Raw genomic sequence first — 23,845 nt, forward strand, 5'->3', positions numbered from 1 at the left:
CACTCCGGTACTCTTGCCTGGAGAATCCCAGGGATGGGGGAGCCTGGTGGGCTGCCATCTATGGGGTCGCACAGAGTCGGCCACAACTGAAGCAACTTAGCAGCAGCAGCAGCAGCAGCATGTCGTTATTCTTCATTCCAGGAGATGATGGAAAAGAAATCTTGTTCTCCAAGATGTCCTAGACTTCCTTTGGTCAGTTTTTTTCTTTTTATTTTTTATTAATTAATTGATAACTCAGAAGAGAGAGAAGGAAGAGTGGTCAAGGGGGACGTATTCTGCAAGAGCAAGTGTTTGTTTGCATCGTATATGGTCAGGATGGAGATTGTATATTGACAGATATCTAGGCTAGATATTCTTCTCTTATTTTCTGCAGTATTTTGTTGCAGTTACTTGACTACTTTTTCCCCAATTGGAATAGTATTATTAACTCCTTACCTGAGAGGCAATAAAATGCAGTAAAGAGTAATTCTGGTTTGTGACATAGGTGTGGATGCCTGTAGAGATGACCCTGATACGCACTCTTTGTTAAGAATATTAGGTTTACAGAATTTTAAGGGGAAATACCTAAAGATGGGTTATTAAAGTTGATTTTTTTTAAGCTTGACGTGTAGAAGGTCATCATTAATATCGTGTGATTAATTTCAAAAAGGGAGTATGGGCAAAAGTCAGATTACATGGCAAAGGGACAAGTGAAAAACGTAAAGGAAGAGAATGTGCCATTCTTCCTGAGTGTTCTTTGTTTCTTTAGAAAGGGAGGAGAGAAACTGGTATATGCCTGCAGAGTGTTTGTGGCTCAGCTGGTAAAGAATCTGCCCGCAATGCGGGAGACCTGGATTCAATCCCTGGGTTGGGAAGATCCCCTGGAGAAGGGAGATGCTACCCACTCTAGTATTCTGGCCTGGAGAATTCCATGGACTGAATAGTCCATGAGTTGCAAAGAGTCAGGCACGACTGAGTGACTTTCACTTTCACTGTAGAGACTTTGAGCTAATGCTCCCCTACCCCCAAACAAACACTTTTAGACTAGAAAAGAAATGGACCATATTTTTAGGCTAATTAAAAAGATCCAGATAGGGGAAGATGTTGACTATGTAAATCAGAGGGCAGCAAACTTTCCATAAAGTGCTAGATAATAAATATTTTAGGCTTTGCAGGCCATATTGTCTCTGTAGAAACCACTCAAGTCTGTCATTATAAAATAAAAGCAGCCATAAATAATATGTAAAAAAAAAAATAGGCATGCTACTTTCAAAATTTTTATTTACAAAAACAGGCAGCAAGCCAGACTTGATTCATGGGTCATAGTTTGCCAGCCTCTAATACGAGAGGCAGAGGAGAACAGAAGAGAGTACGGAAGGGAGTATGATGAGGCTGACTGTGGCCATCCGTTAGCTTTCCAGGTCTGAGTGTGGTGTGTGTGTGCAGAGAGAACACAGCTAATGGCCACAAGTTTTCTCAGCAAGGGAGAGGACTTTCTAGCATGTCAAAATGAGCGTGTATGGTGATTAAGGACTTGGGGGAAGATGGTAATTATTTAGAAACCTTTTTTTGTTTGTTTGTTTTGAGGGAAATGAGAGAGAAAGCTGATAAAGATAGTGCCCAACTGGTTATGAAAGCTAAGACTCTGTAGAGTTTACTATTAGCAGAATAGGGTGATTCCCTTTCCCACAAAACTTCAGCATCTGGGTGGAAAAAGCAGTTACATCAATGATCTGAGGGTTTGGGCTTTGCTGAGCAGATACATTTGAACTAACATGAATCAGAGATATTTGTGAGACAATAGTTCAAATGAAAAGCCATTAAGTTCAAGCTGGATAAGAAGAAAAAGATCAAAAGGGACCTGTAAAGTGAGAGAAAGTGAAGAGATTAAGGCACTAGATATCTATCTTTGTGAGGCTGAAGAACAGAAGGTGAAAAAAGGAGTGAACTGTTAAGAGATTGAGGGGAAAAATAGTACAATAACACAGTAAATGTTCAACACACAGTTTTTGATAGATTGCTGTCCTGAGTTAAGCTTACTGCCTGAGACTGATAATGAAATAAATGTCAAAGAAATAAATACTTACACAAGTTATATATTCCTAGCTTCTAGAATTTTGGCTATTAAGAATAGAAATCATTGACAATGTAATTATTATATGATGTAATCCTGAATTAATTTCAGTAAGAACAACATGGTAATTTAGCAATGATACTTACCTGTAGTTTTTTATTTTACCTATAGGTTTTTAAAAAACTTTTTTATTATTTAAAATTCCTTTCTGAAATAAACTAGTTTTTAATCATAAATTTAATTGTTTCATTACAATGTAATTTTTCAGAGCTACTCTTAATTTGTATTTCTAGTTCATTTATTTCATAGAGTCAATAAAGTAACATTGTTATTCCATACTATTTCCCTGAGATAAGTTACCATGAAGTGTGAAAAGAGTTTTGAATTTAAGATTATCCAGAGGTAAATTCATGGTATGGAGTTCCATTTAACATTTGGTCAAAACTGGGGAAAAATTCTTGACATAGAAGAAAAATAGCTAGTTATTTAGTATACCTCCTTAGTGTTTTCTGAATGCCAAGCTCTGCATTTTGAGCTTCATAATCTTACTTGGGAAAGTTTATTGAAGCTGGAGACCTAAATTTTGCCAAAATTTGTAAATTATATTCTTTCCACCCTTTTATCAAGCATGATAAATTATCTCACCACCCTATGAATTTAAGACAATGTCTTACATATGTTTTGAGGTCAAGTAATTAATGTCCTAAACTATGAAAGGTGGCACTTGAAAACAGCTACTTGGCACAGCAAGTGGAGGTGGCTTAAAAAAATACCACAGTTTAGTTTCGCATTGAAATAAACACATTTTTATCAGAGTCTTTTAAAAAAAAATTTAATTGAAGGATAATTGCTTTATAGAATTTTGTGGTTTAGATAGTCTTCTATAATTAAACATTAAATGTTGGAGCAATATAAACTGTTAAATTTCATGACTACAAATAGGATAATGTATTTAGAAAATTAAATTTATCGAATTGTAAAATGGTATATGAATGTGGGTATTATAAATAAGAATTTTCAGAGGTAAAATGGACCATGTCACAGAAGGACATACTTTTAAACATGCCAATCTGAAGAACAATGTCAATTTACACTTGATTTTGGCATTTACTCCTTTTGTAACTTTAACAAATAATCATTTCAATCATTTTCAGCCTTATTGGTGATTTCCCTAAGCATTACCAATGTCCTCTGACACTATTTTGACTAGAGGCTAAAAATAATCAATTTTCAGAAAATAAAAGTTTTAACTCTCTTTAAGGAAGAAGATAGATAGCATTGTTCCGAATCCAGTAGAAAGGATTTACATACGATTGTGGGTGTGGATGGATATGTAGGTATGGAAGCAGGAAGTTGCCTTATAACTTCAAAGAGTGTAGTTTATCTTCTGAGAAATGCAGAAGGCCTGAAATAGAAGACTCAGGATCCCTTGTCAGTGATGGAGACCGCACTGAAGTTAGCAGGGGCAGGGGCTAAGTCTGGTGCAAATTTCTAATGAATTCTTGAATTCACTTGATTTTCATTCATTGGTTTTTCTCCAACAGCATAGAATAGTCCTGACACAGAGGTAGAGAATGCTGATTATGGAATCAAGATAGGATTGGGTGCACCAAGAGAGATATATGGAGCCAAGAGATCTTAGAGCTCAGGGTGAGGCTTTTGAGTATAAATCCTTTTACTTACTTATTTATCTCTTATGGGAATCTAAGCTGAAAAAACAAAGAAAGAAGCAAGTAAGTAGTGCATTATTGATGTCTGGATAGGGATTTCTCCCTTTCACATGGGTAGAGTCACAAATATTGGGGAAAAGGACTCATGTGACTCTCCAGAGCATGCTGGAGAGAGGGATTGAATTAAGATATCACAGGTGAAGCTATACATATTATTGTTATATCTTTTTTTACTTCCCCCTCTCCCCAATCACCAAACTTTATTTAGATGTACCTGACATATAACATTGTCTAAGCTTAAGGAGTACTGTGTGTTTATTTCATACACTTATATATTGAAAAATTATTACTACTTTAACATTAGCTAATATCAACATGACCACACTAGTTACTGTTTCTTTTTTGTGGTGGGAACATTTAAGATTTACTCTCTTAGCAACTTTCAAGGATAAAATGCAATGTTGTTAATTATAATCGGCCTTACAGCCCCCAAACTTACTTATCTTCTGGGAGTTTGTACATTTTGACTAACATATCCCTATTTCTCTCACCCTTCCAGCTCCTGACAACCACCATTCTACTCTGTTTTATGAACTTAGGTTTTAGATTCCATCAGATCAGATCAGATCAGTCACTCAGTCGTGTCCGACTCTTTGAGACCCCATGAATCGCAGCACGCCAGGTCTCCCTGTCCATCACCAACTCCCGGAGTTCACTCAGACTCACGTCCATCGAGTCAGTGATGCCATCCAGCCATCTCATCCTCTAACCCTTCTCCTCTTGCCCCCAATACCTCCCAGCATCAGGGTCTTTTCCAATGAGTCAACTCTTCACATAAGGTGGCCAAAGTACTGGAGTTTCGGCTTTAGCATCATTCCTTCCAAAGAAATCCCAGGGCTGATCTCCTTCAGAATGGACTGGCTGGATCTCCTTGCAGTCCAAGGGACTCTCAAGAGTCTTCTCCAACACCACAGTTCAAAAGCATCAATTCTTCAGCGCTCAGCCTTCTTCACAGTCCAACTCTCACATCCATACATGACCACAGGAAAAACCATAGCCTTGACTAGACGGACCTTTGTTGGCAAAGTAATGTCTCTGCTTTTCAATATGCTATAAAGGTTGGTCATAACTTTCCGTCCAAGGAGTAAGCGTCTTTTAATTTCATGGCTGCAGTCACCATCTGCAGTGATTTTGGAACCCAGAAAAATAAAGTCTGACACTGTTTCCACTGTTTCCCCATCTATTCCCATGAAGTGATGGGACCGGATGCCATGATCTTAGCTTTCTGAATGTTGAGCTTTAAGCCAACTTTTTCACTCTCCAGTTTCACTTTCATCAAGAGGCTTTTGAGTTCCTCTTCACTTTCTGCCATAAGGGTGGTGTCATCTACATATCTGAGGTTATTGATAATTCTCCTGGCAATCTTGATTCCAGCTTGTGTTTTTTCCAGTCCAGCGTTTCTTATGATGTAGTCTGCATATAAGTTAAATAAGCAGGGTGACAATATACAGCCTTGACGAACTCCTTTTCCTATTTGGAACTAGTCTGTTGTTCCATGTCCAGTTCTAACTGATAGTTCCTGACCTGCATACAGATTTCTCAAGAGGCAGATGAGGTGATCTGGTATTCCTATCTCTTCCAGAATTTTCCACTGTTTATTGTGATCCACACAGTCAAAAGGCTTTGTCATAGTCAATAAAGCAGAAATAGATGTTTTTCTGGAACTCTCTTGCTTTTTTCATGATCCAGCGGATGTTGGCAATTTGATTTCTGGTTCCTCTGCCTTTTCTAAAACCAGCTTGAACATCAGGAAGTTCACAGTTCACATATTTCTGAAGCCTGGCTTGGAGAATTTTGAGCATTAGTTTACTAGCGTGTGAGATGAGTGCAATTGTGTGGTAGTTTGAGCATTCTTTGGCATTGCCTTTCTTTGGGATTGGAATGAAAACTGACCTTTTCCAGTCCTGTGGCCACTGCTGAGTTTTCCAAATTTGCTGGCATATTGAGTGCAGCACTTTCATAGCATCATCTTTCAGGATTTGGAATAGCTCAGCTGGAATTCCATCACCTCTACTAGCTTTGTTCGTAGTGATGCTTTCTAAGGCCCACTTGACTTCACATTCCAGGATGTCTGGCTCTAGGTCAGTGATCACATCATCGTGATTACCTGGGTCGTGAAGATCTTTTTTGTACAGTTCTTCTGTGTATTCTTGCCATCTCTTCTTAATATCTTCTGCTTCTGTTAGGTCCATACCATTTCTGTCCTTTATCGAGCCCATCTTTGCATAAAATGTTCCTTTGGTATCTCTTATTTTCTGAAAGAGATCTCTAGTCTTTCCCATTTTGTTGTTTTCCTCTATTTCTTTGCATTGATCGCTGAGGAAGGCTTTCTTATCTCTTCTTCCTATTCTTTGGAACTCTGCATTCAGATGTTTATATCTTTCCTTTTCTCCTTTGCTTTTCGCTTCTCTTCTTTTCACAGCTATTTGTAGGGCCTCCCCAGACAGCCATTTTGCTTGTTTGCATTTCTTTTCCATGGGGATGGTCTTGATCCCTGTCTCCTGTACAATGTCTTGAACCTCATTCCATAGTTCATCAGGCACTCTATCTATCAGATCTAGGCCCTTAAATCTATTTCTCACTTCCACTGTATAATCATAAGGTATTTGATTTAGATCATACCTGAATGATTTAGTGGTTTTCCCTACTTTCTTCAATTTAAGTCTGAATTTGGCAATAAGGAGTTCATGATCTGAGCCACAGTCAGCTCCTGGTCTTGTTTTTGCTGACTGTATAGAGCTTCTCCATCTTTGGCTGCAAAGAATATAATCAATCTGATTTTGGTGTTGACCATTTGGTGATGTCCATGTATAGAGTCTTCTCTTGTGTTGTTGGAAGAGGGTATTTGTTATGACCAGTGCATTTTCTTGGCAAAACTCTATTAGTCTTTGCCCTGCTTCATTCCGTATTCCAAGGCCAAATTTGCCTGTTACTCCAGGTGTTTCTTCACTTCCTACTTTTGCATTCCAGTCCCCTGTGATGAAAAGGACATCTTTTTTGGGTGTTAGTTCTAGAAGGTCTTGTAGGTCTTCATAGAACCATTCAACTTCAGCTTCTTCAGCGTTACTGGTTGGGGCATAGACTTGGATTACTGTGATATTGAATGGTTTGCCTTGGAAACGAACAGAGATCATTCTGTCGTTTTTGAGATTGCATCCAAGTACTGCGTTTTGGACATAAGTGTTAATCATATAGTCTTTTTCTCTGACTTATTTCACTCCGTGTAATGCCCTCATGGTCCATCCATTTTGGTGCAAGTTACAGGATTTCCTACTTTCTAATGGCTGAGTAATATTCCACTGTGTACCTGACACCTTCTTTTTCTATTTATCTGCTTATTAAAAGATGCCTACTCTTTGGAAGAAAAGTTATGACCAACCTAGACAGCATATTAAAAAACAGAGACATTACTTTGCCAACAAAGGTCCATCTAGTCAAAGCTATGGTTTTTTCCAGTACTCACGTATGGATGTGAGAGTTGGACTATAAAGAAAGCTGAGCACCGAAGAATTGATGCTTTTGAACTGTGGTGTTGGAGAAGACTCTTGAGAGTCCCTTGGACAGCAAGGAGATCCAAACAGTCCATCCTGAAGGAAATCAACCCTGAATATTCATTGGAAGGACTGATGCTGAAGGTGAAAGTCTAATACTTGGGCCACCTGATGCAAAGAACTGACTTATTAGAAAGTACCCTGATACTGGGAAAGATTGAGGGCAAGAAGAGAAGGGGACAACAGAGGATGCGATGGTTGGATGGCATCACTGACTCAATGGACATGAGTTTGAGTAAACTCTGGAAGTTGGTGATAGGGAGGCCTGGCGTGCTGCAATCCATGGGGTCATAAAGAGTAGGACACAACTGAGTGAACTGAACTGAACTTATGGACACTTCATTTTTTCCCCATATTTTGAATATTGTGAGTAATACAGCAATGAACACAGGAGTGCAGGTGTATTAATATTCTGTTTTCTTTCCTTTGAATATATACCTAGAAATGGAGTTGCTGGATCATATGATAATTCCACTTTTAACTTTTTGAAGAAACTCCATACTGTTTCAAAATGGCTATACCAGTTTATTTTCCCACCGACAGTGCAGAAGTATTCCCTTTTCTCTATACTTTCCTCAATACTGTTGACTACTCAGTTTTGTTTTTTTTGTTTTTTGGGAAAAATGTCTATTCTTCTGCCAATTTTTAAATCAATTGTTGATTTAATTTTTTGCTATTGAATTGTATGAGTTCTTTATATATTTTGGATATTAACCCCTAATAAAACATATGATTTGAAAATAATGTTCCCATTCTGTAGGATGTATTTTCATTTTGTTGATTATTTCTTTTGTTGTATAGAAGTTTTTTAGTTTGTTATTAAGTTTTGCTTTTATTGCTTGTGCTTTGGGTATCATATCCAAAAATCATTGCCAAGACAACATCAATGATCTCATTTTATATTTTTCTTCTAGTAGTTTTATGATTTCATGTCTTATGTTTAAGTGTCTATAATCATTTTAAGTTGATTTTTGTGAGGAGTAAAAGATTAGGGTCCAATTTTATTCTTCTGCATGTTGTTATCCAGTTTTTCCCAATACCATTTACTAAAGAGGCTATCCTTTTCCCATTGAGTATTCTTGACTCCTTTGTCAAATAGAAATTATCCATATACACAAGGGATTATTGTTTATTTCTGTGCTTTTGATTCTGTTGCATTGGTCTGTGTCTCTATTTTTATGTCGCCACCATACCTTTGATTACTGTAACTTTTCAGTCCGGTTTTAGTCTTATTTTCTAGGATTGTCTTAACTATTCAGTGTCTTTTGTCATTCCATACAGTTATTAAGAATGTTTCTTCTATTTCCGGAAAATGCCATTGGCATTTTAATAGGGATTGCATTGAATCTGTAGATTGCTTCGGATGGTATGGGCATTTTAACAATACTAATTCTTCCTATCCATGAACACAGAATATCTTTCCATTTATTTTTGCTTTCTATTTCTTCCATCAATATTTTATAGTTTTTAGAGTATAGATATTTCACCTCCTTGAGTAAATTTATTTTTAATTATTTTATTGTTTTTGAGGATATTATGAATGGTATTATTTTCTTCTTAAAACTGAGGTATTATAATTAACATATCAGATCAGATCAGTTGCTCAGTCGTGTCCAACTCTTTGCGACCCCATGAATCACAGCACGCCAGGCCTCCCTGTCCATCACCAACTCCCGGAGTTCACTCAGACTCAAGTCCATTGAGTCAGTGATGCCATCCAGCCATCTCATCCTCTGTCGTCCCCTTCTCCTCCTGCCCCCAATCCCTCCCAGCATCAGAGTCTTTTCCAATGAGTCAACTCTTTGCCTGAGGTGGCCAAAGTACTGGAGTTTCAGCTTCAGCATCATTCCTTCCAAAGAAATCCCAGGGCTGATGTCCTTCAGAATGGACTAGTTGGATCTCCTTGCAGTCCAAAGGACTCTCAAGAGTCTTCTCCAACACCACAGTTCAAAAGCATCAATTCTTCAGTGCTCAGCCTTCTTCACAGTCCAACTCTCACATCCATACATGACCACAGGAAAAACCATAGCCTTGACTAGATGAACCTTTGTTGGCAAAGTAATGTCTCTGCTTTTGAATATGCTATCTAGGTTAGCATTATATTAGTTTTAGGTGTATAGCATAATAGTTGGATATTTGTGTATATTGCAAAGTGATCACCTCAGTAAGTCTAGTTAATATCCATCACCATACATAGTTACAAAAATATTTTCTTGTTATGAGAACTTCTAAGATTTACTTTCTTAACAGTGTTCCACTATGCAATACACTATTATTAACTGTAGCTGTTATGCTGTGCATTATATCCCCTAGACTTATTTATTTTATGACTGGAAGTTTATACCTTTTGATTCCCTTCGCTCATTTCACCTTCCCCTTAACCCCTACTTCTGGCAACCACTGAACTGTTCTCTGTATCTGTGAGCTTGGTTGTTATTGTTATTTTTTTTAGATTTCCACTTGTAATTTAGATGATATGGTATTTGTCTTTCTGTCTGACTCATTTCACATAGTACAATGCTCTCATTGTCCATCTTGGTTGTCGCAAATGTCAAGATTTCATTCTTTTATGACTGAATAATATTCTATTTTATGTATAAATTATATTTTCTTTATGTGTTGATTTGTCAGTGAAAACCGGTTATTTTCATGTCTTAGCTATTGTAAATTGTGCTGCAATGAAATCAAGTATGCATGTATCTTTTCAAGTTAATGTTTGCATTTTCTTTGGATAAATGCCCAGAATTGTTTACTTTGTTTCTTTTTCAGGTATTTGTTGTTAGTGTGTAGAAATACAACTGGTTTCTGTATGTTGATTTTATGTCCTATAACAACTGAATTTGCTTATTAGTTCTAATAGTTTTTGATGAAATCTTTAGAATTTCCTCTATATAAGATCATATTATCTGCAAAGAAAGGAAATTTTGCTTCTTTTTCAATTTGGATGCCTTTTAAACATTCTTGTCTATTTGATCTGGCTGGGACTTCCAGTACTATGTTGAAGAGGAGTGGTGAGAGTGGACGCTCTTATCTTACTCCTGACCTTTGAGGAAATGCTTTCACACTTTCACCATTCAGCATGATGCTAACTGTGGATTTGTCATATATGAGCTTTATTATGTTGAGGTATGGTCTTTCCATACCCCATTCCTTGGGTGTTTATATTATGGTGGGGTGTGAATTTCACCAAATGCTTTTCTGCATCTGTTGAGAGGATCATATCATTTTTACCTTTCATTATATTAATGCGACATATCACATTTATTGATTGCATATGCTGAACCATTCTTGCATAAGATTCAGTTGATCATAGTGTGTGATCTTTCTAGTGTGCTGTTGAATTTTGTTTGCTGGTATTTTGTTGAAATTTTTTGCATCTATACTGATCAGGCATATTGGACTATAGGTTTTTTTTCCCTTGTAGTATAATTATCTGCTTTTCAAGCAGAAGAATGCTGGCCTTGTAGAATGATTCTGAGAGTGTTTCCTTCTCTTCAATTTTTGGAAGAGTTTAAGAAGGATTTGCCTTAATTCTTCTTTAAGTGATAGGTAAAAATAAAGAGGGAAGACTCAAATAATTAAAATCATGAGTGAAAAAGGAACATGACAACTGATACCATAGAAATACAAAAGAGCATGAGAGACTATTGTGCCAGCAAACTGGATAACCTAAAAGACATGGCTAAATTCCAGAAACATACACCTTACTGAATCATGTGGAAATATGGAAAATCTGAACAGAACTTTTCAAGTAAGGAGACTGAATTAGTAATCAGAAATTCTCAACAGGAGAAAAAGGCTCAGGATCAGATGGTTTCACTGGTGAATTAGACACAGTATAAGTTTCTGGTGAAAGTAAGTCATCTTTTCACACTGTTCGGTGGTTAGTTATGTCTGACTCTTTGCAACCCCATGGACCGTAGCCAGGTTCCTCTGTCCTTGGGGAGTCTCCAGGCAAGAATACTGGAGTGGGTTGTCACACCCTCCTTCAGTGGATCTTCCTGATCCAGGAATCAAACCGGAGTCTCCTGTATTGCAGGTGGATTCTTTACCAGCTTAGCTACCAGGAAAGCCCCTTAAAGTCATTTTTAAGTTATACCTAGCCTTTTCTGGACTTCCCTGGTGGCTCAGACAGTAAGAGCGTCTGCCTACAATGTGGGAGACCCGGGTTTGATCCCTTGGTTGGGAAGATCCCCTGGAGAAGGAAATGGAAACCCACTCCAGTACTCTTACCTAGCTCTGCGTCTATAGAGATAGCTTGAAAGGAACTAAAACATTGAGCTCCAAATATGTACTACATTCTATGTTAAGTGCTAGTGCACTGGGACGACCCAGAGGGATGGTATGGGGAGGGAGGAGGGAGCAGGGTTCAGGATGGGGAACACATGTATACCTGTGGCGGATTCATTTTGATATTTGGCAAAACTAATACAATTATGTAAAGTTTAAAAAAAAAAAAATTAAAAAAAAAAGAAAGTTATATATTTTCCACTTACTCTTTACAAGGATCTGTTGAGTAAAGGTATTATTTTACTGCTTTTATGTGGGAAATTAAGTCTGAGAAAAGTTAAGCAGCTTGCCCAAGGCTACACAGATGGCATTGAATGAAGCCATAATTTAAACTCTAGCCTAACTCCTAAATTTATAATTTTTAGTACTTCTCCCAGTCCATTCTTATTATAGTTGTTCTTGTTGTTTATTTGTTTTATTGAAAATACCTAGGTTTCTTGATATTGGCTTCCTGTATTTTGAAGAGAAGCCATATTTTGATATATAAATTAATTTAGGCAAAGGTGCTGACATCATGAGTAATAAACTTCTAGTGTATTTTCCACCAAATTTTTTTGAGGAGAAAAACTACCTGCTCTAGTGTTTTAAGCTTCTAATAACGTAACAACATGGGTACTTTTTCGTAATTCGGTATTTTCCCTACTTCTGCCTGCATAAATATTATCTCTCAGTGCATCATGTTAGCTTATATTTTTCATTGCATTTCTAAAACAATAGTGAATATATCTTAACAAAATAGCTGCAAGGTACATATGAACTAAAGGATAGAAACTTACAATTCTGTTTCAAAATTCTTTTTTTCTCTTATGGGCATTTCTTTCCTTTTATATTTGAAGATTTTTGTTTTATTCTCCAAGTTTTCACATATGCCTATTGTTTATTATTTAAAGCATCTTCACTGATAATTTTCAAATTATTAGGTGAAAAGAGTTATTTATTTCTTATTGTTATTATGTGCTTTGACTTAGACTGTTAATCACAATGAGAACATTTAGGGTTTTGCACATTTCTATCTGAAAGTCAGAAAATGGTTGTTGAATTTCTTTTTCTAGCTTGTGTTCTTTTGCTGTTTCTAAGTTTATGTAATTTCTCCATGCAGTCTTTCCACCACAGCTCTGTCAGGGCATCAAAAATATTATGTGTTGTTTGTTAGAGTACAAGGATACATACTCTAAGCGGGTGAGCAAGCTAGGCAGAAGCTACCTCTTCTTGTAAGACTGTCTTGAATATAGAATCGCTTTCATCATATTCTATTAGTTGAGCCATGTCACAGAGGACTGCCCAAGTTCAAGAGAAAGGGACATAGACTCTACTTTTTAATGGGAAAGTGACAAGATTCTACAAGAGCATGTGGAATAGAAACAGATTACAAGTATTTTTGGAAAATAAAATCTTCCATAAAAATGCTACTACTGAACGCATGTGAAAGACTAAAATTTTCCACACTGAAAAAGGAAAGATACTTAATATTTATAAGGACGTTCTGTGAACTTGTCACTTTATATGATTGACTTTATTTATTGCTTTCAACAATTCTCCTTACTTTAAAAATGATGATACAAGCTATAAGTGTGATGGAATTTGTCAAAGGCCACCTAACTTCTAAATGGGAAAGCTAGAATTCAATCCAAGTTTTTTTCTGACTCTAAAACCCATAATTATTATTATTTTTATGTTCACTGTAGCAGGCAGGAGTTATGGGGGTAAATGCTCATTGGATGTTGTATCGCCTTAAGTTGTTTATTAACTAGAATATTATTCTTTCTAAAGTATTTTAGTATTTCATATCCATAATGATGTGTCTGTTTAATCAGCAAATAAATGTTTAGTGGTAAGTACAATGTATTGCTTAGTATAATAACTATATTTAAAATTATAATACCTGTTTATTTGCCTTATAGTAATTTATTTATATATATATAAAATCCCTTGATTAGGCTATGGTTTCCTTGATATTAATGAAAGTATCTAATTCCTATGTGTGTCAGCAACGTGCAAGAGTAAAGCATACTCATAGTTGCAAATGTTTGATGAAGGAATGAATTGTACTATTGGATATACATGATATAGCCTTGTTTTCCAGGTTATTTGTTTCACCAGAAAGCTACTCCCTGTCTGTAGTAGAAAAATTTGTATAAATAGAGGGTCTTGTAAGAATATGAAATTCACTTAATTATCTTTGTATAGTATAAGACAGACTTGAATAAAGACAGGCATTTCTAACAGAGGGCAAGTCTTTAAGAATAATATGACTCAAATGTGTCATTTTAGTATGGAGCAACTGGGATCTGGAGAAATCATGTAAGGATTCCTTAAGTTCATCAGATCAGATCAGTCACTTAGTCATGTCCGACTCTTTGCGACCCCATGAATCGCAGCACGCCAGGCCTCCCTGTCCATCACCAACTCCCGGAGTTCACTCAGACTCAAGTCCATTGAGTCAGTGATACCATCCAGCCATCTCATCCTCTGTCGTCCCCTTCTCCTCCTGCCCCCAATCCCTCCCAGCATCAGAGTCTTCTCCAATGAGTCAACTCTTCGCATGAGGTGTCCAAAGTACTGGAGTTTCAGCTTTAGCATTATTCCTTCCAAAGAAATCCCAGGGCTGATCTCCTTCAGAATGGACTGGTTGGATCTCCTTAAATTCATACACCTACTTAAAGTCCAAGAAAATATTCTAACCTATATTTACTGGTTCTCTCACTCTTTCCAATTCATTATTAATCTAATTTTAAATAGGTTACTCTGTTATTGTTCAGTCACTAAGTCTTGTCTGACTCTTAGTGGTTGGACTGCAGTGCTCCAGGCTTCCCTGTTCTTCACTGCCTCCTGAATTTGCTCAAACTCATGTCCATTGAGTCAGTGAAAAGTCACATTTTCATCAGTTTTTGAAGATATATTTTTAATTTGGGTTATGTCTCTGTAGAATCAGTCTTAGATTACATCCCAAGATATCATTTCACTCTGTATGATTGATTTTATGAATTAGTTCTCTGCAGGAAAAATAGAAATAACATTAAATGGAAAGTCACATTTTTATATTTACTAGCTCTGTATCTTTGAGTAAAGCATCAGATATTTCCTAGTCTCTATTCCTTTATTTCTGAATTAGGTAGTTGTAAAGGTTCTCATTGGAAAAGACTCTGATGCTGGGAGGGATTGGGGGTGGGAGGAGAAGGGGATGACAGAGGATGAGATGGCTGGATGGCATCACCAACTCAATGGACATGAGTCTGAGTGAACTCCGGGAGTTGGTGATGGACAGGGAGGCCTGACATGCTGTGATTCATGGGGTCGCAAAGAGTCGAACACCACTGAGTGACTGAACTGAACTGAACTGAAAGGTTCTCAACCTGGGTCATTACAACCCTGTGCAGTTGTTTTGAAATGTGTACTTTGTAGGTGGGAAGGGAGTGGTATGTTTTCACCCCGACTGAAGACATTCTTGGCAGTTAGTGGCTAAAGCCCAAGGAAAATAAGTACCCTTCAAATATGTGAGACCAACTTACACAATGAAATATTTTCTTGACCAAAATGGCAATATTGCCTATGTTGAGAATCAGCGATTTTTTTTTAAATTCTGAGACTAGATTTTTCTAATTCGGAAGCCTCTTCATGAGGCAAAATGCATGAGGAAATGTGTCTTAGTCTCAGTACATGATTAAAAAGTAAATAAAAGAATTTTTTGCCTTGGAGAGAAAACAATTAGCATTTTTCTTATTTGTTTGTTTTCTTTCCCTTCAATGTGAATAAATCATCGTGCCAAAATTTAGACTTTGAGGAAGACCATAAGTGAATTACCTTGCAAAATAGATCTCTGAATCAAGTTCTAGGATGAATTTTGGAGCAATCCATTTGAGTCAGTGTTGAGAGCTCAGCATATATATAAATGAAATTATTCTTCCTTTAGACAATGTAAGTAGGAGGGAGAGAGAAATTATGATAGAAGAAAAGGTTTGAAAGGTGCAATGTAGAGCTGCCTTACAAGCTCATTAATATGTTTTAGGGAGAGGACAATCCAAGGACACGTGTATCTCCTAATCGTATATAAATCAGGTTGGGACTAGTGCTTAATGGAATTGGGTTTGAACTCTCAGAACATCTTTCAGGAGACTGAGCAGGCTGTGCTATTTATGGTCTTTAGGTGGTAAGGATGCTGACACATCCTTTTATTACTAGAACTTAAATGTATTATCAGTGTGTCTTCATCCTGGTGAGTACAGATTGCAAAGAGTCAGACATGACTTAGCAACTGAACAACAATAACAACACAGATTGGAAAGATTGTTTTTACTGTGTCTTTGTAAGAGAGAAAATATATTATTCTTTTGTTTTAAGCAAAGGCATATGAGAAGATCAGTTGCTATTATAGCATAGAAAGTGGAGTCTAAATCTTCATTTTACTCACAGTCACATTTTTAAGCTTCAAATATATTTGAGATTGTGTCAATCATTGTTTCATATGTTTTAGCCCTATTGCCTCAAATGTTAAATATTTTTGACTTCAGGTACTCTAGCTTGTTTTCCTTGTTTATAATGCTGAGAACAATCCTAGATTCATGGTCAGAATTCCTTGAGTTAAGTTAATTCAAGAAATCACATGATTTCTGGGAAAAGCTTTGTATAGGGGATTCCTTTGGGAACTATGGCAGAGCAGAGATGGGCTTGAATCTGGTCTTTTGGTCACTTGCCAACCACGTGACCCTAGGGAAGGATCTTGTAAACAATAGGTTCTGGAATGTCAGTTTCTCTTCAAAGCTGTGTGAACTCTGCTTCATTTATAGAGCTTCACAATGATAGCCCCCATCTTTTGAGTTCTGACCATTTAAACATCTGTTTTATTTTTCATGAGTTTTTAGCACTGTATGAGTGGACTTGATGTGATTCAATAAATACTAGTAATGGACAATAAAATGTTTTTTAGAAGGGAATTAATAGCTCTGTGTTATTAAGAGCAGAAGAAACGTTTTCTACGTTGAATTTAAGTGATGTCTTCCAGTGTTTAAAATCCAAATCTTTCCAGTGTAATATTGCTTCTTGTTTTTCCTTTTGTTTGTCTGAATCTTGGACTTAACCTGTAATACATGAATATGTGCTGCTGAAGAGTTGTTCTAACATTGTTGCTGATGAAGAATATTTATGGTTTGTTTCTATACAATGGTCTAAGAGATGAGTGGAAGCAATTTGCTTTTAGCACCCCAATCAATACACAATTGATTGCATTTGTTTTATTTCTTATGACTCTTGATTTGATTTTTCACTGCAGTTTTTATTTGGTATCATTGCATTCTATTATCATTTTAACTTTTCCTTGAGACAGAATAAAAGTTTCTCTCTTCTGAGCTATAGTTTCTCTCTTTTTGAGCTAAAGTTTTTCTGTTTTGAGTTAGATCTCTTGAAATCATTAGGTCTTATATGAGCATTCTTAAAGCAAAAGTTTGATTTCATTCATCCTTTCATTACCATGACCTGCAAAATCTAACATCATCTTGCCCCTACCCTTCCCTATAGTTTCACCTTCTGCCATTCTCTCCTTAGATTCCTATGTTTTAGCTCCACAGGCCTGTTTCATGTCTTTGGGCTTCGGCCATCTCTTCCTTCTGAAGGCTCTGCCTCTAGATTTTCATGGAATTGACTCTTCATTCTTCAGATCGCAGCTCAAGTGTCACCTCCACAGATGTCTTCCTAACTAATGAACTGGAAATAGACTGTCCATCAGTCACTAAAAAGCCATCCTCCTTTATTTCATGATGGCATTAATCAATATTAGAAACTCTCTTTTTCACTTATCTGTTAGTTTGCCAGGCTTCCTTCTACCCAGAAGATAAGTTCAATAACAGAATTGTTCACCACAGGGTCCATGAGACATAGAAACATGCTGACGTGTAAAAAGTCTTGATAAGTATTTGTTCATTGAAAGAATGAGTCAAGTTATACTATAGTGAAAACGAATAGTGCCCACAGTTTCCTTTCATTTAAAATGAATGAACTATTACTCTTAAAAGGAACCCTAGATGACATCTTACTGAAACTTTGATTTTCTAAATAAAGAGACTGAGGTCTGTAGAGGCAGAGTGACTTGATTTCACACAGCTAGACAGTGAGAGACACAATAGATTCAGAGGTCCACAAACATATATCTGTAACTAGTCTAAAACTTATGAAAACCCGAAAGTTTTGTGTAGCTTTTTCAACAAAACTCATTTAGTAGCAAACACTCAGCATAAGCAAATATGAGGTGATTTATAGTTTTTTATATATATCCCACTTTGTATCACTATTCATATATTTTTATTGCAGAAATACTGATGCATCTGATTACAAGTTTTTGCTCCAGATCTTGTTGGGGTCTATTATTTAATACCTGGTATATATACTGTGAACCTTTCTAAAATGCAAACATTTCTGAATTCTAAAACACAGTTGACTCTCAGAATTTCAGATAGGATAGGATAGACTTATATTTCAATGATAGATGTTCTTTCCCATGGAGATATCAAGGGACTAAGCAATTTAGCCACATGAGAAAGTAGCAAAATCATTGGATTAACAACCTCATATTGCAGATGAGGAACCTGGGATATTGAGTGAGCCTCACAAAACTATGTTAGAGAGCCACAGAGAAGCACATCTCTTACTTCTAGTCTAGAACACTTTCTATCAAATCATAGAGAGGAAAGGACAGTAAAGAAAACCATACTTTACTCTCTCTTCTGGATCATGTCACATAAGTCACCTGGTAATGTTCATAACAACAGCCTGAAGTAGATGCTCATATTGTTTTCATACATTAATCAGGTTCTTTGAGAAGTACATGTGTTATCCAAGGTCACACAAGTATAAATAACACGTTAGGAATTTTGATGCAGAGTAGTCTGGCTGTAAAAAAACCTTTAGTTACAACCATGGCTTTAACTTGTGAAGCTTTTCACGAGACTAAAATATCATATGATTACTAGAAATCATTTATGTGCTACCAGTTCTTTTTCAGTTGTTGCAAATGAATCAAATTAAATTCTCAAACAATAGAAAGGGACTTAAAATTCTGTAGAGGTGGGCCACTTTTTCTTCTGTTGACATTCTAAATATATTAATTATCCATCTGCTCTGTTACCAATAGCAAATGTCAATTGTTGAATAAAAGAAAATAGCACTGTTTGTTAACCTGGAGTAATATACTCTTCACAGAGGAAACATAATTCTAGAACTCCCAAATTTGAACTGAATTATTTTTGTATTACTTAAATATGCATAAAATTAAACTGTTTAAGCTCCATGTATTAATAGCTCCTATACATCTCTTAAATCAAGACAGATTTATACCTTAAATTAATCAAAACTACAAAAAAATGCAATCCAAATGAAAGTCATTAATTTAGTGTGACAAATGATGTTTGTTGAAATTAAATCATTGTCTTGCAATATCCATATGCTAATAACTGCTTCTGCATTGTTCTCTTTAATTTAGCATGGCATATTACTATAAGCTATATAAGGGCTGTTTTGCTGGGACTTTTCTTTATTATCTGTATTGTATTCAAACAACTGTGAAATGTTAGTCCATGTAGTGGTCCTTGAGATCACTTGTACTTCATTTGGCTTGAACGCTTCATTATGTAGTAAATCCTCCTCTGTTTCTTTCTTGATCTCACAAGTCAATTAAAGCAGGACTATTTGGCATCCATATGGCTATAAACACACACACCAATGTGGAAACTAAAATCTCAGCACCACACTCAAGTGCTCATTCAGGTAAACCAGCATATATATTACAGTAGTATCATCAGAAAGAAAAATACCAAATTAAGGTTAGTTACCGTGAAGAAATTAAGGACCTTGACACCCAGGAGTCCAAGGACCATAATATGACAAACACTGGACTAACATATGAGCTTCCCTGGTGGCGCAGACGGTAAAGAATCCATCTGCAATACAGGAGACCTGGGATCAATTCCTGGGTTGGGAAGATCTCCTGGAGTAGGGCATGGCAACCCACTCCAGTAATTCTTGCCTGGAGAATCCCCCTGGACAGAGGAGCCTGGCAGAGGAGTTCATGGAGTTGCAAAGAGACAGACACTACTGAGCGACTAAGCACACGTAGCAAAGAGATTCAGTTATACATATACATGTATCTAGTCTTCAAATTCTTTTCCCATTTAGGTCATTACAGAATATTAAACAGAGTTCCCCATGTAATACAAAGCTCAAAAGCTCTTTATAGCAGTGTCCCATTATGGGTAGGGCAAAGATAGGTTACTGCTTCTATTCCTGTACCCATGGCAGTTATTGCTGAAGACACATGGGAGTTTTCCCCCTGTTAAACCAAATAGTGCTTGGAATTATTCCCAATGCAATGCTCCAGATAGCCAACAGTAGCTGGAAGTTGATTCATGAAATAAATGTATTTGAAACTGTGTTCAGATCAGCATACTTAATTTATTCCTCCATATATTTGACCCTTCTCATGGCCATATTGGTAAAGCCAAACCTTTGATCCTCAGGAAGGAGAACAAGGCTAGAATATTCATATTGTTAATTATCAGATGCATAGAAGAAAACTGAAAACACTGTAACCAACCCGAGGCTTCTATGGAGGAGTTAACAACTGTCAGATAACCCTTATTTGTTATTCAACAAATTTGCATTAAGTATATACCATCTGCCAGATCCTATACGAGAGACATTCACATCCCATAGTTCATTAAAGCCATATATGAATCAAGTATCATTAATTTCTATTTATCAATGAGAAAACTGGGATTCAGAAATATTAATGGACTTACCTGTTGTTGGAAAAATATTAAGTTGATGGACCAGGATTCAGATAAGTCTATGAAACTCCAAATTAGTTTTCCCACTACTTCATTCATTCAATAAATATTTAGCGGGAGATTATGTTAGTGGATTAAATGCCTTAAAGGCTTCTGAGCTTTCAGGACTGAGTGATAAAAGTTGACCCTTATACCCTCCATGCCTCACCCCATCCCACCCCTCTAGGCTGTCACAGAGCCCAGGTGTGAGTTCCCTAAGTCAGACAGCAAATTCCCACGTCTTTCTGGTTTACATATGGTAAGTGCGTGTGTTTCCATGCTACTCTCCATCAGTCACCCTCTCTTTAGGGGACCTGTGTATACCTATGGCTGATTCATGTTGATGTATGACAGAGACCAACACAATTACCCTTCAATTAAAAGTAAATAAATTTAAAAATTAACCCTTATAGTATTACCATGAGGACCAAATGAGCAGATGTTTTGAAAAATAAAATAATTCTACAAACGTCAGTTATTACAGGCTTATAGTGAATGTATACTCTTTGCCTGATGTGTATTGTTGACTTATTTAAATTTCTAACAGTACATTCGTCTAAGCACACTTGAAATTAAGGTGAGCAGACAGAAGCCATTAGGTGTTATTAAAGAAATGCACAGGCTATGTTAGAAATAGAGGACAAAATTCTCAGTTCTTAGGAATAAGATATTAAGAAGTTGATCTTAAATTTCTTTAAATGATAGGTGCTTTGCAAAGAGCCTGCCAATGTGAATGAACTTAGAAATCCCCTTAGGAATATGATGAATATCTGCCATGTTTCCCAAGGCATCTTGGTATCTCTATATGTGTACAAGGTTTATGGCTCTGTTACTTAAGTGCTTAGGCAAACACTCATTTTTCGGCTCTAGGTATGAGTTTTCTTTTTATAGACAAGGTGATATCCAGTTATATGAACTCTGGAATGTTCAGTTGAAACCATTCTCCTGATGATAACTAATTTGATGACTAGAACCTTTCATATAATTCCAGCTCTTCCATTCACCAATTGTTTAGGCTGTTTTGAAACTACTACTAATGACTAAAACAAAGAAAAACAAGCAAAATCTACAGCAAACCTTATTAAGAGCAATCTTTTCTGTATTGTTTATTTCCATACTTTCGTTAATTATCAAGTAGGAATAGGAACATTCTGCTCATTCTTGTTACATGGATATCCAAGCTATCAGATAATCCAAGTTTTATGTCTAAAGATGGTTATTTTCCTCATTTTGCAAAAGATTTTAAAGTTATATAAGATCACAGACATGTCTTTTTGAGCATGTTGCAAGTCAGATTTAGAATATGTAATAAACAGAGCATTTTCCATCTTGAAACTTTTAGATGAATAAGTCTAAATGGAGAGTAGAAATCATAAAATTCTTCCTTGAGGTCACTGTGGTAGATGGTACGGGACTATCTGCCCACCAATCAGGAGGTTGACCGTGTCACTCTCAGAGGTGGCAAGCGTGTTTCTACTTCATGGTGTGGTACTACTAGCACTGATTTGTCCCAGGGGGACTGGATAAGGTCTTAGCCAGTCAGCCCCTCCTTTCCTGATACTAGCAGTTGAGATCAAGGGATCATCTATTTAAGCTTCTGGTTCAGATAGAAAACTGAAATGATGCAATAACTCTGTACTCTCACTCTGAACACATAGAAATTCCAGAAAAATCTAATAATAATAATATGATTAAAGAAATAAAAGTAGGGACTTCGCTGGTGATCCAGTGGCTAAGATTCCATGCTCCCAAGGCACTGGGCTTCCCTTGTGGCTCAGATGGTAAAGAGTCTGCCTGCAATGCGGGGGACTGCGGTTTGATCCCTGGGTCAGGAAGATCCCCTGGAGAAGGAAATGTCAACCCACCCCAGTATTCTTGCCTGGAAAATTCCATGGACAGAGGAGCTTGGTGGGCTACAGTCCATGGGGCTGCAAAGAGTCCAACATGACTGAGTGACTTCATTCACTTTCTTTCTTTTCTAAGGCAGGGGGCCTGGGTCAATCCCTCGTCAGGGAACTAGATTCCACATGCTGCAACTAAGACCTGGCACAACAAATAAACTAATAAATATAATTTTAAAAAGAAATAAAAGCAAAATCTTCAAAGAGCAAAAACAGAGAGAACCCAACTCTGAGTAGAAAGTGAAACTGGGATAACATCTGATACATACCTCGAGAAATGGGGCTTAATGTCTCAGAGAGATCATACTCTAGGCCAAAGCCCATACATCATGGGCAGCTGGAATTGGACTCTTTACATGAAATAGAAAAGTCCATATGATCCAGGGAGACACCATGAAGGCAGGCTGATAAATCCAGTGTTGGAAGGTATAATAGCAGCATCTTTTTTTTTTTTTTAAACTTTACAATATTGTATTCATTTTGCCAAATATCGAAATGAATCCGCCACAGGTATACCTGTGTTCCCCATCCTGAACCCTCCTCCCTCCTCCCTCCCCATACCCTCCCTCTGGGTCGTCCCAGTGCACCAGCCCCAAGCATCCAGTATCGTGCATCGAACCTGGACTGGCGACTCGTTTCATACATGATATTATACATGTTTCAATGCCATTCTCCCAAATCTCCCCACCCTCTCCCTCTCCCACAGAGTCCATAAGACTGATCTATACATCAGTGTCTCTTTTGCTGTCTCGTACACAGGGTTATCGTTACCATCTTTCTAAATTCCATATATATGCGTTAGTATACTGTATTGGTGGTTTTCTTTCTGGCTTACTTCACTCTGTATAATAGGCTCCAGTTTCATCCACCTCATTAGAACTGATTCAAATGTATTCTTTTTAATGGCTGAGTAATACTCCATTGTGTATATGTACCACTGCTTTCTTATCCATTCATCTGCTGATGGACATCTAGGCTGCTTCCATGTCCTGGCTATTATAAACAGTGCTGCGATGAACATTGGGGTACACATGTCTCTTTCAATTCTGGTTTCCTCAGTGTGTATGCCCAGCAGTGGGATTGCTGGATCATAAGGCAGTTCTATTTCCAGTTTTTTAAGGAATCTCCACACTGTTCTCCATAGTGGCTGTACTAGTTTGCATTCCCACCAACAGTGTAAGAGGGTTCCCTTTTCTCCACACCCTCTCCAGCATTTATTGCTTGTAGACTTTTGGATCGCAGCCATTCTGACTGGCGTGAAATGGTACCTCATAGTGGTCTTGATTTGCATTTCTCTGATAATGAGTGATGTTGAGCATCTTTTCATGTGTTTGTTAGCCATCTGTATGTCTTCTTTGGAGAAATATCTATTTAGTTCTTTGGCCCACTTTTTGACTGGGTTATTTATTTTTCTGGAGTTGAGCCATAGGAGTTGCTTGTATATTTTTGAGATTAGTTGTTTGTCAGTTGCTTCATTTGCTATTATTTTCTCCCATTCTGAAGGCTGCCT

This window comes from Bos mutus, chromosome 29 (assembly GCF_027580195.1).
Source record: "Bos mutus isolate GX-2022 chromosome 29, NWIPB_WYAK_1.1, whole genome shotgun sequence".
In the NCBI taxonomy this organism is placed as follows: Eukaryota; Metazoa; Chordata; class Mammalia; order Artiodactyla; family Bovidae; genus Bos; species Bos mutus.